This window comes from Chaetodon trifascialis, chromosome 18 (assembly GCF_039877785.1).
Source record: "Chaetodon trifascialis isolate fChaTrf1 chromosome 18, fChaTrf1.hap1, whole genome shotgun sequence".
Classification (NCBI taxonomy): Eukaryota; Metazoa; Chordata; class Actinopteri; order Chaetodontiformes; family Chaetodontidae; genus Chaetodon; species Chaetodon trifascialis.
Window position 1 is genome coordinate 22,882,086 of NC_092073.1, and position 15,931 is coordinate 22,898,016.

The 15,931-nt window shown below is 47.6% G+C and overlaps 1 protein-coding gene across 1 annotated transcript in view; it reads left to right on the forward strand.

Annotated features, from left to right (window-relative positions):
* The first annotated feature begins 2,450 nt into the window (after positions 1–2,450).
* LOC139346672 (sodium channel protein type 5 subunit alpha-like) overlaps positions 2,451–15,931 on the forward strand; it is a 148,619-nt gene continuing 135,138 nt past the window's right edge. Inside the window, exon 1 of the mRNA XM_070985876.1 lies at positions 2,451–2,714. The gene's annotated coding sequence lies outside the window, so the exon portion shown is untranslated. The remainder of the gene's footprint in view (positions 2,715–15,931) is intronic.

Sequence of the window (15,931 nt, forward strand, 5' to 3'; positions counted from 1 at the left end):
GCTGCAAGAGATCCAAAGAACAAAAAGCTCTACAAAACCAGATGTTGTCCTGATCTGTCCATTCAGATCTGTATTCAGTCATATGTCAAGAAATTACTTCTTCTTCTTCTTCTTCTTCTTCTTCTTGAGAACTCATCTGAACAAACCGTATGACCTTAATTCAAGTCTTTTAATTAAACTTTGCAGTAAACTCTCTGTGTCACAAATAAACTTTATTCTGTGCAGATTTGGACACAAAACTGTGAATCAAACGGTGCTTTAAAGCCTCCACACAGCAGCTGCTGCTCAGTGACGGCTCAGTCTTTGGTCTCACAGTCAGACTTTCATCTTTGTCCTCTGAAAGTTACAGTCAGTGTTTCCTCAGCGGGGAAGGAAAATCCTGGCAGCGCTCAGAGCGCTGGACCCCCAAATCCTCACAGACTCAAACCAATGAGACAGCACAACGGCTGTTTGGATTTTCTGGACTTCTTTCGGTGCTCTGAGAGGAATTACTGACTGTTTTAAACACCTGGATCAGGTTCACACATCTGGGACAGAGAATGAGCATTTTGGTTGTTTGAGTTTAGATCAGAGCTTTACAGCCAGACTGACAGCTGCTCAGGTGTCTACAGTGCAACACACACACACACACACACACACACACACACACACACACACACACACACACACACACACACACACACACACACACACAAACTAAACCACACACACAAACTAAACCAGGTCTGGTCTGTAGATCAACAGAAAACAAACTTGAGGACCTTTAATATACAAATAAGACGTCCACCGTCCTGTCCTGACAGTGTGTCCCTGCAAGCATCAGTCAGGAACAAGACGTCCTGCTGGAGTCTGTCTGACCACCATCTTCACAATAACTGATGGCAAACACAAGGGGGAGACTCTCGTACATGTCAGGCTGTGGTCTCACTGGACACAGCAGCATGCTGGGAAATAACTGATCATAGAGGGAGGTGGACAACAGAGACAGGAACGAAGACATGAGAAGAAGCTGTTTGGAAATTAGAGGAAAGTTTACGCTTCGTACAGGTGTTCAATCACAGAAACAAACACAGGCCGGTTGTGGTCCTGATGGACTTCAGTAGGACAGCTGGCGTCCATTTCTGTCATTTAACTGTCTTTTCTGTCCTACATCAACCACTTTCATGGTGCTCTTTGAGTCGTATCATCAACAGGCTCAATGTGTCACCTTCATGTTTTTAAGAAGACGTCACTTAATAATATGTGGACACTTGAACAAGACAGTTCCTCTGCTCTCAGTCTCTCCTCCACACGTTGAACCTGCTGCAGGGATTTGATCCCATTCACACACCAGAGCATCAGTGATCAGGTCTGGATCACAGTGATCTGGTTCATGCCACAGGTGCCGGATGGGGCTCAGGTCAGGGCTCTGTGCAGACTGGTCAAACTAGGAAAACCATCATGGAGCTGATCGGTGCACAGTCATGAAAAACATTGACATGAAGTTGGAAGAACACTGAGGAATTATCACTGAGTTTTGTAGAATTAAGGACTCATTTCACTGGAACTACTGGGGCCAAACCAGGAGACAAAGCTCAGGGGCTGTCCACAAACTTTTGGCCACGAGGTCAAATTACATCAAAGTACAAACAGCCAGAGCAGACAAGCTGCTTTACAGTGAATTAAAGGTGATCAATACACGCGCCTCAGTCTGCCTCTGTGTGTGTGTGCGCGCGCGCGCGTTCGTTCTCTGCTCTGTGCGCGCCCCGTGCTCGTGCGTGTGCGCCAATAAGCTCGTCTCAGCGTGTTGTTGTCGCTCCATAGCCTACTTCATGTGCATGTTCCTTTCCCGGTGATCGCGTGCGCGTGCGCGTGCCCTCGGTCACCACAGCGCGAGAAAAACGGGACTTAGGGCGTAACCTCGCGATACTCTCCCTCTCTCTCTCCCTCTCTCCAATTTTCCCTCTCTCTCCCTCTCTCTCTCTCTCCGTCCGCGTCCAGGGGGCGATCAAGCGGCGGGGATGATGGGAGTCCGGCCGGTCAGCCTACCGACCTACCGACGCACCGACACGCAGCTAAACACTCCGGTGTGACGGCAAAACTTCCCACTTATTTCCCTTCAATTAATTTCTCAAAAGAAAATAAAAAGCAACAACTGGAGCCGCGAGGAGGACTTTTATTTTGGAGGCGCGTGTTCTGGTTAATTATCACACCTGAGAGGGATGAGAAGAAATTAAAAATCTCTTTTCTCGAGGTGGAGGAGTGTGTTTTCCAGAATTTAGGGGGAATAAAAGAAGGCTGAAGCTCCTCCGGAGGACTGAAGCGGCTGAAGTTGGGAAGATGCCGGAGGAAGCGGAGCAGACGGAGTGAAGCCGCCCGGTGCGCACTTTCCCCTCCCCGGCTGGACTGGAGCTACAGTCCGCTCCTGTGCCGCTGCCGGAGGGACGCTCCTGCGCTCCTGCCGCTCCTCATTGTTCTCCTCATCTTTCCTCTGCTTGGATGTAATAATAATAACAATAATAATAAAAGAACTTCATCATCTCACTCTTCCATCAAGAGATTTTACTCCAGCCACTTTTCTTTCCTGGCGCCGCGCGGAGTTTCTGGCTCATGGATCGGCCACTTTGCGCCTCCTCTCCGGATGGGATTTGGCAGCTGTGAGCGGAGCGCGGTGGAGCGGTGATGGTGTGACAGCGAGACACAAACCCGCAGTTTTCAACGCAGGAGTTTCACATGTGAGTACATGCGTTTCTTTGTTGTTACTGTGTAAAGGCTGGGGATTAATGCTCTCATGGCTGAACTCTGACCTTTTCGAGCCCGTTGATCCCGACAAACAAAACACCTGCGACACGAGGAAAAATCACCTCCGTCAAACAAAATGTCTCATTTTCTAATTTATGTCTTTCTCACGAAGACACGCAGAACACTGGTGTTTTCATTTAGGCCAATATGGGAATGAAAGCAAATTTAAAAATGCATGAAAAGTACACACTAATGACGATGAGCTGCTGAACATTTGGACACTGAGTGATTCTGGACGCAGAAAAACGCGCACTTTGCGGTCCATGTCAGAGCCGCGCGCCCTTCTCTCATCCCTGTTTTGAGCTACTTTCGCCCTCCAGAGACTCAGTTTCCTCTGTTCCTATGCAACCCCGCTCCTCATCAACTGTGCCGAGCTGAGCCGAGCCGAGCCGCCACTTTCCATTAATTAACCGGCTCTGTTTATGGAGGACATGATACATTTGGGGCTGCGGTTGCTGCTGGTTGTTCTGTTTTAAACCTTTAATAATCAAACGTTTCTTCTTTGCTCTCAGTGCTTCTCAGTGGAAACCTGTTCATACTTTTATGATAATTAATCCCACATTGACACATAATCTGTATTCCTACAAACCACAACACCGGTCTTAGAATATTTGTGATTTTCGAGCTGCTTGCTGTTATTTTATAGAAATATTTTATTGTATTTCCTATTTGCTTCATGTCTTCTGATATATTTGTATAATGTTTGGAGGAGCTGGAGGTTTGTGTGACTCCAGGCTGCTGTTTAATGTTTAATGTGATGCATTTTATTTCCCATCTCTATAACACTCCTGTAATTTTTACGTGGCACTTGAGGAGAGTGTTTAACAGTGAGCAGTGTGTGTTTTTTCTGGTGGGTTAAATGTGTGTGTGTCATATACTTCTAATCACGCCCTGCGTGTGTGTGTGTGAGTGTGTGTGGTTGATTTTCTGGACTTAGATTTTCACAACAAACTGCGTCGAACGAGGCTTTTAGTCACAGCGCTCTGTCTGTTCCAGCACCGTTAATGTAGAAATATTTAAATTCTTGTTGATTTATTCAGGATGGTTTGCTCACATTTTCCCAGTTTGTGACGATGCTGTGAAAAGAAAAAAAGAGCATAAAGGCAAAAGCAGAATAGCAGTTAAAGCTGCAGCTGTGCTCATTGGAGCTGCCTGCTGACCTTTGACCTTCCACCTTCTGGATGAATCCCTCACACATTCTGACCTGACGACCGTAGATTACTTCAGCGCGCAGCGTGCGGCCCCGGATCAGTTTTAATCAGCGTTTTTACAGGCAGAAACTGAGCATTCACCCCATAAATCCTGTAAAATAACAGAGCGAACAGTAACAACTGCTCGACCTCACGACGTCGTCTCACCCCTGACATCTTGCTCCTGGTGTTTTCTCACAGAGTCCACCTGAAGCCTGTGCATCAGCTTTTGTTCTCTGACGTTAGTTTAGATCACTGAATTCAAAGACTGACATGAAGAAAATGGCTGAAAATCCCGCAGAGGGGCTGCAGGCCGCCCTCCACCCCCACCTCACCGAGGCGTCCTTGAGGAAGACTCTGGGCAGCAGTCCTGTAGCTCATGTCACGACCCAGCAGTTCTTCCTCTGGGGGGCGCGTGAGCAAGAATTTCTCAGTTTCAAAACGTTTTCAGGCTGCGTTTGTCGTCGACTGGGCAGGTGTACGGAGGAGGGGTGGTGGAGGAGGATCGGAGGGTGGGGAGGGAAGCCGGAAACAAGGACGAGAAGGAGAAGGGGGGGGGGGTGGATGAGTGGGTAGATGCAAGATAGGAAAGGACACAAGGAAGGAGGGGTAGGAAGGATGGTAGGACATGAAGGTTGTTGGAAGGTAAGAAAATAGATGCAGGAAGGAAAGAAGAACGTCTGATTGGATGAGTGCTGAAAGGAGGAAGCGAAGAAGAAGAGAAGGAGGATCAGAAGGATGGAAGGTCGACAGCATCCTTGACCCTGCCGTTCTATTGGCTGTGCGTTCAATGGCATGTTTACAACCCGGAGGGTTTCAAAACACTCTGCTTCCTCTGAGCTTTTCTGTCCAATGAAAGAGGCTGAAGCGTGGCGAGGACGCCGAGGAGAAAGGGACACAGTGTACCGTGAGACGTCCGGCCGCCGCTTACCTGAAACAGGTTACCTGAAACAAGACGTCAGGTGTGAAGGAAGTGAGCAGCGCCACAGACGGTTCAGATGGTGCTGGTCGTTCCTCACAGATCTGCTGCTCATCAGTCGGTTGACGCATCAGAAATCCTCCGGCTGCTTCACGTTCTCCGAGTCTGCACAGGAACAACTGCTCAGTCTCTGCTTCGAGCTCAGGCCTCTAACACATTCCTTCATATGGGAAGATTTTTGAAGACATTCCCACAGATGAGTGATCGTGTGTCCTCGTTGTTCGTCTGTCTCTTCTAATGCTCAATATGTGTCGAAAAATCAGTTTTGAGGCTGCAGTGACCAGCTGACACACCTGGATCCTGATCTCCTGTGTTGTAGTCTTTAAGGGACTAATGGGGACAAGGACAATCCCTCCACAGCGTCAGTGCACGTCCACTGATGACGGCCTCAGATTGTTTTTTTAAGAGCCTGACCATGATGGAGACGATCCCTGCGAAGGTCGATCATTTTGTTTAACCAGAAACAGCCGAAGCCACCAGACTCCATTCAAAAAAACACCAAGTTTATCATCATGAAACACGCTTCATTCAAACTCAACAGAAACCAAATAAAACTCACTAAAAACCTTCATCGTTCCTCTTTCACTGATCCAACAATCATCACTAACTCTGATTGGCTGAGATAAACTCTTAATTCAGCCAATAGGGAGAGGAAGGAGAGAGAGGGAAGCAGCAAAATCAGCGTGTGGAAACAGAACATTTTCACATCAACTCTGGAAGTATTTCCACATCACGCCGTGTGTGTATGCAAATGAGCCTAACCTGGTTTATATAACCGATTAACGGTCAGCCATTGACAGGCCAACTCTGACGTCACTGATGGGCGTGGCTACAGGTTAACAAACCTTAAAGCAGAGGAGGTGAGTGCTGCTCCGTCCTCCTCATCGTGGCTCAAACTCTGCAGTAGCCGCTGTGTCAACGCCTCGACGCCACTCTGCTACAGCCCTACAACAGGTGTCCCAGCGCTGCACCGCCTGCCTCACATGCATTACATTTGTGTGTGTGTGTGTGTGTGCCTACGTGAGCCCACGGGTGTCCTGCCCTGTGTTTGTGTGTCTGTGTGTGTGCAGGTGATAATGTGTGTGTGTGCCTGGATGCGTCTCAGAGTGTGTGTTGGGCTGAAAAGCCCCCACACGGCGTTGTTCTGTTTGTTCAGTGCTGGAGCAGCAGGCCTGACCTTTCCCGAGCCGGGCGCTGAGACAACACGAGCTGCTGTTTGACGGACGAGGCAGCGCCGCGGTGCTCTGTTCTCACATCAGTCCTGCAGGCTGAAACCAGCTTCCCGCTTATTACCGCCAACCTTTGTGCAGTAAAGGCACCGTATGAAACCTGAGAGCAGCTCTATAGCTTTTATCACAGAGCCTGAAAACCCTCCTGAGCCCTCACAATCCACCTCTCAGCGTTTGCTTTGCATTCATTTCTTCTTTGTGCTTCTTCAGTTTGTTTTCATGGCCATTAACTCCCATGAAAGAAGCAAACGTTCATGTCAGGTCCTGTGAAATGTTTCGCAGCACTGACCAGAACATTATTGTCCGGCTCAGAACGTCACCTGCGTTTCCAGGAAATGAGGAATAAATTTAGTTCGTCCTTCTCCCAAAAGCCAAAGGTGGAGTTTTCTGCTGCGTGCGGTCAAACACGAGTCTTAAGGCTGCTGGTCAGACTGGTTGTCTGGAGGATCTGGGACGGGGATTTCTTGTAACGTTCAGATAAAAAGAGGAAGATTAACTGTGTGCTAAATGTTCCAACGTGTCAAGCTGGAAGATGACCAGAAAACAGCCGATCGATGCTAACGTTAATCCTAACCCTTAGCTCCTCAATATGCTTCATGAGTCCTGCACGGCCTAGAACTGAGACCTGGACTAGATCCAAATCAAGACCTGTAAAGGTCCATTGTGCAGGACTCAGCTGCTTTTGTTTTTCCAGCTGATTCAAGAGGCTTTTTAAAGAGTTTATTTAGCTGAAGACACTTCATCCCTCAGCTGGAGATACGTGGTTTTCACTGGACAGGAAGGGCGTGAAAAGCTGTAATCTGAAGAGTAACTAGTAACTAAAGCTGACAAATGTAGTGGAGTAAAAGTACATTTGGGTCTGAGGTGGAGTAGAAGTGTAAAACTGCGTTAAATGGAAATAACAAGTAAGAGTACCTCGAATTTCTAGTGATCGAGGCCGCTGACACGTCAATGATCTGTTCTTCCTCCAGCTCAGAGACACTCTGAGGCCACGCCTTCTCTCCTGCCTCTACTGTCCACATCTGGAGACGCCGGCGTCAGCAGGGCAGGAGTCAGCGCTCATATCGATCCGCTGGATTTAAAGAAATCTGTCAGTTTAAGGTTTTACTTGAAATGATTCAGGGATGTGAAATCTGCTGAATTTGTCTGTGATATAAACTCTTCTTCTTTCTTTTCCTGCTACACTTCTCTCCTCTTAAAGCTTAATTTCATCCTGAAAGTTTCAAAAGATCCTAAAGTGAAGGAACTCGAGAGCTCACTGCTCAGAAAGTCACCTTCATCTTAAAGAAACGTCCTCAGCTGAGGAAGACCATGAGGTGCAACTGAAAGCCGGAAAAGGCTGGAAAGCAAAGCACCAGCTGAGAGGGTTAGGGTAACGTTCGTCCAATCACAAAACACAAAACCAGGTGTTTGTGACGCTGAAGTACTCTGCCAGTACTCTGACTACAGTACAACAGTGTACTCTGATTTTAGCACTAACTTTTAAATGAACATGGTTTTTGTTAAAATCTAAATTATGAATACATTCAAACGGACAGTTTTATGGAAACTCTCAATGAAATTCACACATCTTGTTTCACACCAAACCTAAAGTGAAGTTTTGATTTGATTATCATGAATTTGTTATTTTATCCTTAAAAGCCGTCGACTCAAACAAAATCACTCGAGAAAGAAACGATAAAGCATAAATGCTTTTGTCAGATATTACAGATCTTCTTTCCAAACAAACAGTGATATTCTTCAGTGAGAGCTCCACAGGCAGCTGCTCCGCTGACTCACATGAAGCGAAATACCAAAGAGCAGCATGTGTCAGCTCTAATCGAGCTCTGCGGTCAGCGCTTCTCTTAAGTGAGCGTTCAAGGCAGCATAAGGCGGCTCACGGAGGAACAAAGATAAGATAAGATAAGATAAGATAAGATAGACTTTATTTATCCCACAATGGGGGAAATTCACATGTTACAGCAGCAACACTGCAAGAAGTCAGAGGACAAGAAGACAAAAACTAAAAAAATAACAAGAATAAAAAGTACTGCACAAATGTTACCTTATGGTAATTTACAATATATACAATACATACACACTAATTTAAAAAAAGAGGCCTGAAATGCTCCGAAGGAGGAGCGAGCAGAACGACGCGAGGTGAGGAAAAATCTAGACGAATCCTGGCAGGCAGGGAGAGGAGGAGGAGGAGGAGCCAGAGGGCGCCCCGCCTACACCTGTTCAGCGTCTTTACACCACCCCCTCAGGTGTGTCGCACCTTTAAACTCCGTTTGTTCGCTGGAACGGGATTTTAACGTGAGGCTGAAGTCTGAAAGCAGCTGCTGCTCCGCCCTGTGAGGCGGCTCTGCAGCGTGTCTTCTTCTGTGGTTCTGTAACTGACTGAGGCACAAAGATCAGTTTACTGTGGCCAACCGTTGTCTAATGTTTCCTGTGGCTGAGAAAACAACCCAGATGATGTCACCGTGATGTCATCAGGGTTAGACAGGGAGCCCGATGTTTGATTCTTTGCTTTGAGGTCACTCACTTCCTGTTTGGTTGGACAGAGGCTGCTGTTACGAGTGCTGATTGGCCGGTTAAAACGTCAGTGGACAGTCGAACATGAACCGCGCCTCGTTTGTTTGTTTGTTTGCGAAGCTTCATTTCAGCAACAACGAGCTTCACTGTCTCCAACACCACGAGCAGCCGGTGGCATGAAGGTCAGAGGTCAGAGGTCACAGCGTGATGACATCAGACGTGTGATGGAGAGGTGTTGTGGATTTTTCAGCACCGTGCAGCAACAGCTGATTTATCTCCACCCGCTCGGTGACACGTCCACTTCTCTTCAAGCGTCTGTGAGGGTAAATCAAACGCACCTCAAGCCGCTCGCATGCCTCCACGGCTGTGTTTAGCAACGAGATGATTGGCCGGTGTGTGTGTGTGTGTGTGTGTGTGTGTGTGTGTGTGTGTGTGTGTGTGTGTGTGTGTGTGTGTGTGTGTGTGTGTGTGTGTGTGTGTGTGTGTGTGTGTGTGTGTGTGTGTGTGTCTGTACATATGTAACAATCTGTGTGTCTTGGAGTCGCTGGTGACAGAATATTCCTCCATCTTTTCATTAACAAGTTTGTGTGTGTGTATGTGTGTGTGCACGCGCATATGTGCGTGCATGTGTGCGTATGTGTGTGCGTGCATGCGCGTGTGTGTGATGGTTTATTGCCTCAGAGATGCAGGGCAGTGTTATCAATCACACTCTGTGTCTGCTTCTCAATCATCACAGAATCATTGAAATGTAGAACGCGCACACGCACACACACACACATACACCCTCACACATGCGCGCGCGCAGTGTTTCACCTGTTCATCAGGATCACCACCCTGTGCTTTGGGACCAGAACTCACCTCTGTAACCATAGCAACAGCAGACCCACTGCAACCAGTGTCACCAGCAGCAGCAGACCCAGCGGGGTCTTTCTTTACATTCTGTCTGAGAGGATCCAAATGATTTGGGACGAGCGTGGCGGCGGTGGTGGCGGTGACGGCAGCGGCGGCGGCGGCGGCGAGGAAGCGGACCGTGTTTGTTTTGATTGCAGCAGAGACTTTGGGGGTTTTTGACTTTAAATGAAGTTCAGTCACTTCACTGACTTCACTCACGCTGGAGGGGAGCCGGCTCCATCCGGCTCTCAGGTCTCAGTGACATCCGTCATGACTAAATGAGGGGGGAGGGGCGACTACAGGAGCTGAGGAGGCACAAAGTTCATCTTTGTGGTTGAACTGGATTTAATGTTCTGTCGTTTTTACTTTCTGGACTCGCAGAATTTCCAGTGAAATGAAACGATTTACTGCAGCGTGAGGAGGCGGTGGGATCACTGGAAACATGCTCAGCAGCCCACCACACGCACACACGCACACACACACACGCGCACACACACGCACGCACGCGCACACACGCACATGCACACACACGTGCACACACACGCGCGCACACGCACACACATGCATGCACACACACGCACACACACACACACACACGCACACACACACGCACGCACACACACACGCACACACACACTCGCACACACACACACACGCACACACACACACGCACACACACACGCACACACACACTCGCACACACACACACACGCACACACACGCGCACACACACACGCGCGCACACACGCACACACACACACGCACGCACACACACACACACACGCACACACACACGCGCACACACACGCACACACACACGCATACACACACACACACACACACGCACACACACACACGCACACACACGCACGCACACACCCTGTGTGGTCAGCTGACCTTGGAGACAGCTCGTCTGCTTTGAGGTCTCATGATTTATCAGAGACACATGAAGTCACTCGACCTCCTGTTGACACGGCCGACACTCCTGCTCCTCCTCCACCTGTCCAGCCTCCCACACCTGCTCCGTCTGTCCCCTCCTTGTCCTCCTGCTTCCTTCCTGTTCTAACTGAAGCTACACTGCGTCATTACAGTATTATGAATTGAACACAAAAACAAGAAAAAAGAAGATGAAACAAATGAAAAAGAAGCGTCCTCATGTCTGCTGGATTGGATCTGGACGGAGACTCGTTGACTTTGGACCGTCTCCTCTCGTACTGTGTCCTGTCACGCGTGCTTTGTCTTCCAAGGACGCTGGAAACGACACCATCATGAAATTTGGAAGTGCAAACTTCACAGAGCGGCATGTTAATGTACGTGAGCGACCTCAGTGTAAGCTAGTTCAGGAAGAGCCACCGAGCACTTCACAATAAAAGACCAAGGAGACGCAATAAAAGAATAAATACAGGTAAAAGCAAAGGTGAGTGAACAGGTGGGTCTTTTAAAGAGGCTCTAATCATTATTTGAGCCTCCCTCGGCTCATCGTGACCTTCAGCTCGATGTTTGTGTGTCCGGACACGACTGGTTCGCTCTCATCGCGTCGTTTTAGACAAAAGAAACGGTAAAAGCAGCAAACAGCAGACACTCAGCTGGTGGACAAAGGGCAGCATTTAGCAGCTAAAGAGGACGAGGAGACCAAAGACAGAGCTCAAAGAGAGAAGGCTGGACGGACACGAACACGACCCGCCTTCGCTCACGTTCAAAGATCCGCTGACGCTCGGTGAAGATCGTTCTTCTGGAATTTTCTCCAAATACAGACGGAAAATGTTAAAATCAATATAAATTGATCGTAGATTTCTGTCAATGTGGAGTATATTTTTGTACATTTTTGTAAAATAATTGTAAACTATCTAAATATTGTAGCTCCGTTTTGGGGCGAGAGCACAGCCTCGGCGTAGGCAGCAGCAGGGCTGATGGGAAACGTGGTCTCGGCCTGACGTCGGAAGCCGTCGCTCCGGCTCAAACATGAGATGTGAGTCAGATGAACTGATGATTAAAAACGAACCTTGTTGCAGTAAATCACGGCTGCCGTCCTCTCAGCAGCAGGCCGGCATTTTAAAACACTTTGCAGCTCGTGATTTATCGTGGCGACGGGCGGCCATGTCGAAGACCTCCATCTCTCTCTTCTTCTTCTTCTCCTCTGCTTTCTGCCGCTGCCTCATCTTCTTCACCTGTCTCTCCATTTCCTGTCTTTTCATTTTCACGTCCTTCAGGCTCCCTCTGTCTCTCAGTCCTCCTCCTCCTCCTCCTCCTCCTCCTCCTCGCTCTGTCACTCCACATGAATCTGTATGAATCACATGTTGCTCAAAGTATCTTCACATTTCCATTCATGTCTCTTTATTTTTAGTTTTTTTTAGTTATGATCGGAGGGAGAATATATTAATTTAATTCTTTGAGAGCAGCCGTGAATCGAATCTGAAGCTGTGATATTATTAATGAATAACTGATTTTATGAAGACATGAAATGACAAACAAACAAGTTAATTGCAGAAATATAAAACAGCTGAACAGATTATTTGCTGTCGGTGGTGAATCTGTGTGCATCTGATTGAGCTGAAACACACCACATGGCCATAAGTATGTGGACACTCGCACAGTGGAAGCTGATTGGTTCCTCTGCAGCTGTAACGGCCTCCTCGTCTCGCTGTGCACTGAGTGAAGCGAGCGGCTTTACGCTGTAATCAAACTGAAATTACAAACAAATGAACTATTTGATAAAACTCTGAAACACATGAAATTGTGAAAGTGGGTTTTGAGTCAGGGAACGAGCACTTTTACAGAAAGAGGATTTAATGGAAACGAGTTGAAGTGAAATTAATTTCATGCAACGGAGGACTTTATTTTCCAAAGTTTAAAGTTTGGCCAGCTGATAAAAACTCTTCTCCGTCGAGTGGAGTGAAACCACTGGAGCAAAGTTTGTGGAAAACTCTCACATTTCTTCTTCATAATGATATTTCCTTGAAAACAGCTTCTTGAGCAGATGCTGTGGTGTTTCTGCACAGTGAGACGCAGTAACGGCGCCTCCCGTTCAAGGAAATACACAAAAATCCACCTGAAAACTGTAATTAAATGCAGTTTTGCTGTTCGTCCATGTCTCCGCTGCACTTTTAAAAGTGCTTCATCTGTAAATACACAGCTATGATCTGCATCAGCGCGTTCAGAGGTGCATAAAGGAGGATGAGGAGGGCGTCAGTAATGGAAGAAAAGTGACTTTACCGCGATGCTGAGTGTCTGCCTGCATCCTTTGCTGCTCTCTCTCCATCAGCCTCTGCTCTCCACGTTCTGACCTTTCTGTCAGCGTCTGTCGTTTCTCCTCTCTGAACATGTCAATACGTCCATGCTGCCTAATCGTGTAGAGGAGATCCAGGCGGAGCAGGAGGAAAGCAATAACAATAAAACCTCCTGATCGCAGTCTGTGGATAAAAAGTGCTCATAAAGACGATCAGACGCTTGGTCTCTGCGCCTCAGATGGGTTTTATTTTAAGGTATGGGAGTGAGGCGCTGGATCAGCTTGCCGCTTCGATCGTTCTTTGGTATTTTGAACCTCCTGTTTTTCGGCTCCTCGTCCCTTGTGGAGGGCCGGTGGCTCTGCTGGCTCCTGCTCAGACTGGGAGACGACCAGCAGGCGCCGGCCAAGCGCCGGTCCGGTTTTGGCCGCGGTCGATCCATTCTTTTCTGGCGGCCGCTTTGGCGGCTCCCCAGCCGTCGTGTGGAGTTTTAAAGAGGACTTCCAGGTGATGGAAGTCGCCCTGCTGGCAGCCATGACGGAGGTCCTCGGCCCTGCAGACAGCTGATCGAGTTTCAGCAGAAAAGCTTCCTATAGAAAAACTCCCAGCTCGGGGTCGTGGTGCGGCTGGAGCGTATCCCAGCATGCACTGGATGAAAGGCAGGGAAACACCCAGGACAGGTCTGTCTCTCGGCCAGCTGCAGTCTTTTCTGGTTGGACGCATCGTTTGTCCTCAGTGTGTTTGAGCTGCTCGAGAGGAAACGTGAACATTTTCTGTTTGTTTGGCTTCTGAAAACTTCCTGTGAGTCTTTGAGATACTTTTACTGCACGAAGCCCGATACTACAGTACTTTTACTGCACGAAGCCCGATACTACAGTACTTTTACTGCACGAAGCCCGATACTACAGTACTTTTACTGCACGAAGCCCGATACTACAGTATTTTTACTGCACAAAGCCCAATACTACAGTACTTTTACTGCACGAAGCCCGATATTACAGTATTTTACTGCACGAAGCCCGATACTACAGTATTTTACTGCACGAAGCCCGATACTACAGTATTTTACTGCACGAAGCCCGATACTACAGTATTTTACTGCACGAAGCCCGATACTACAGTACTTTACTGCACGAAGCCCGATACTACAGTACTTTTACTGCACGAAGCCAGATACTACAGTACTTTTACTGCACGAAGCCCGATACTACAGTACTTTTACTGCACGAAGCCCGATACTACAGTACTTTTACTGCACGAAGCCCAATACTACAGTACTTTTACTGCACAAAGCCCGATACTACAGTGCTTTTACTGCACAAAGCCCGATACTACAGTACTTTTACTGCACAAAGCCCGATACTACAGTATTTTACTGCACGAAGCCCAATACTACAGTACTTTTACTGCATAAAACTAACTATACTACTGTGCTGTTTCTACGGATACTTGAAGTATATTTTACTGATAGTACTACTGTGCCTTTACTTAAGTAGGACATTTGAATGCATCACTTGTACTTGTAATATAGTATTTTTATGTTGTTTCTTGTAATTAGTGTTGAAACGCTTGGTGTGTGTGTGTGTGTGCGTGTGCGTGTGTGTGTGTGTGATGGCACTGACGACTCGTCGTCTACAGATGCAGCGAACTCTCCCTCATTTGTCCAGCAAAGAAATAGAAGTTTGTGTGTCTCTGACTATCTGGGGAGACAGCTGTCCTTCAGACGTCCACGCAGTGAAGTAGAAGAAGATGACATCACTTCCTGCTGTGGTCTATGTGTCTGAGAGTCAGATTAAAAATAAAAAACAGCAGCGAAATAAAGAATTAACAGCAGCCTCTGTGAAGCTGGTCAGGGCGCTTCAGCAGGGAGGAGGTAACACGAAGAGACGGCTGCGTGTGTGTGTGTGTGTGTGTGTGTGTGTGTGTGTGTGTGTGTGTGTGTGTGTGTGTGTGTGTGTGTGTGTGTGTGTGTGTGTACCTTTTTGTTTTGACCCCAGAGACCTTAGCACAACAGTGAAAAAAAAACTTGAGTGCAGTAATAAAACATCGGGGCACAGCTGCACAAATGAGCGATGAAGAGGAGAGAAAAGTAAAGTCAGTCAAGAAAAACTAATTCAAACCCATCAAAGACAATCAGAGCAACAGTTCAAACAGGTCAAAACAGCCGAAATAAAAAATAATCTGGGGCTTAAAATCTCTCCATGTTTTAAAAACAACCAACAAAAATCCAAACTAAATATATGCTGAACATTGTTGGCGGTCACTGTGCGTCTTTCTGTCCTTGTTGGCGGTGATGAACAGCCTTCAGCTGCTGGTGTGTGTGTGTGTGTGTGTGTGCGCGTGCGTGTGTGCAGTCGCGGGGTCGTCTCGGGGTCGGCGGAGAGGTCGTCAGGGTTAAGCTTGCTAGTTATCCCTCAGGACCAGAATAAGCTGCTGGTGGTTAATAGCCAGAAAAACATTAGCATATATAGATTGAAGCAGCGAGCTAACATGCTAACCAGCTGCCATGTTGGACAGGTGAAACCATGCACGCACGCACACACACACACACACACACACACACACACACACACACACAGAATGACTGAGGATCTGCAGGATATTTTAAAAACTTTCTTTTTGCTTTTATTGAGAATTAAAATGATATCTTCCAGTTTTTGCTAGCTGTTAGCTGTTAGCCGCTAGCTGTTAGCTGTTAGCTTTCCTGCTTTGACACACAGGCAGAAACCAGCTGAGAGTCAAACCTGTTGTTCAGGAGATCCAACAGCTGCCACTCATGTCAAATCCACAGAGTGAAGTACAAACCCTGGACCAGAAGCTGAAGCTTTGACTTCAAATTGGCTCAAAGGTTTTTGCTGACTGGGACTCAAAGCTGCAGTTTTCCTGCAAACAAACAGAAGTTCAGAGTTTTTCTCTGAACCCTCGAGGTCAAACAAAGCGACTCATTGAATTCGTTTCTGTCCTCACAGCTGCTTCTCAGGTCGTCTTACATCCTGGACATTTACGTGCCGGTCTTCTTCTTCACTGCCTTTGTTGGCGTGTTGCTGCGTTTCTCGGCACGTCGGCGCCACCTGCAGATCATTCGGATGGTGTGAAACCAGCGATAACTATCAGCAGACATAA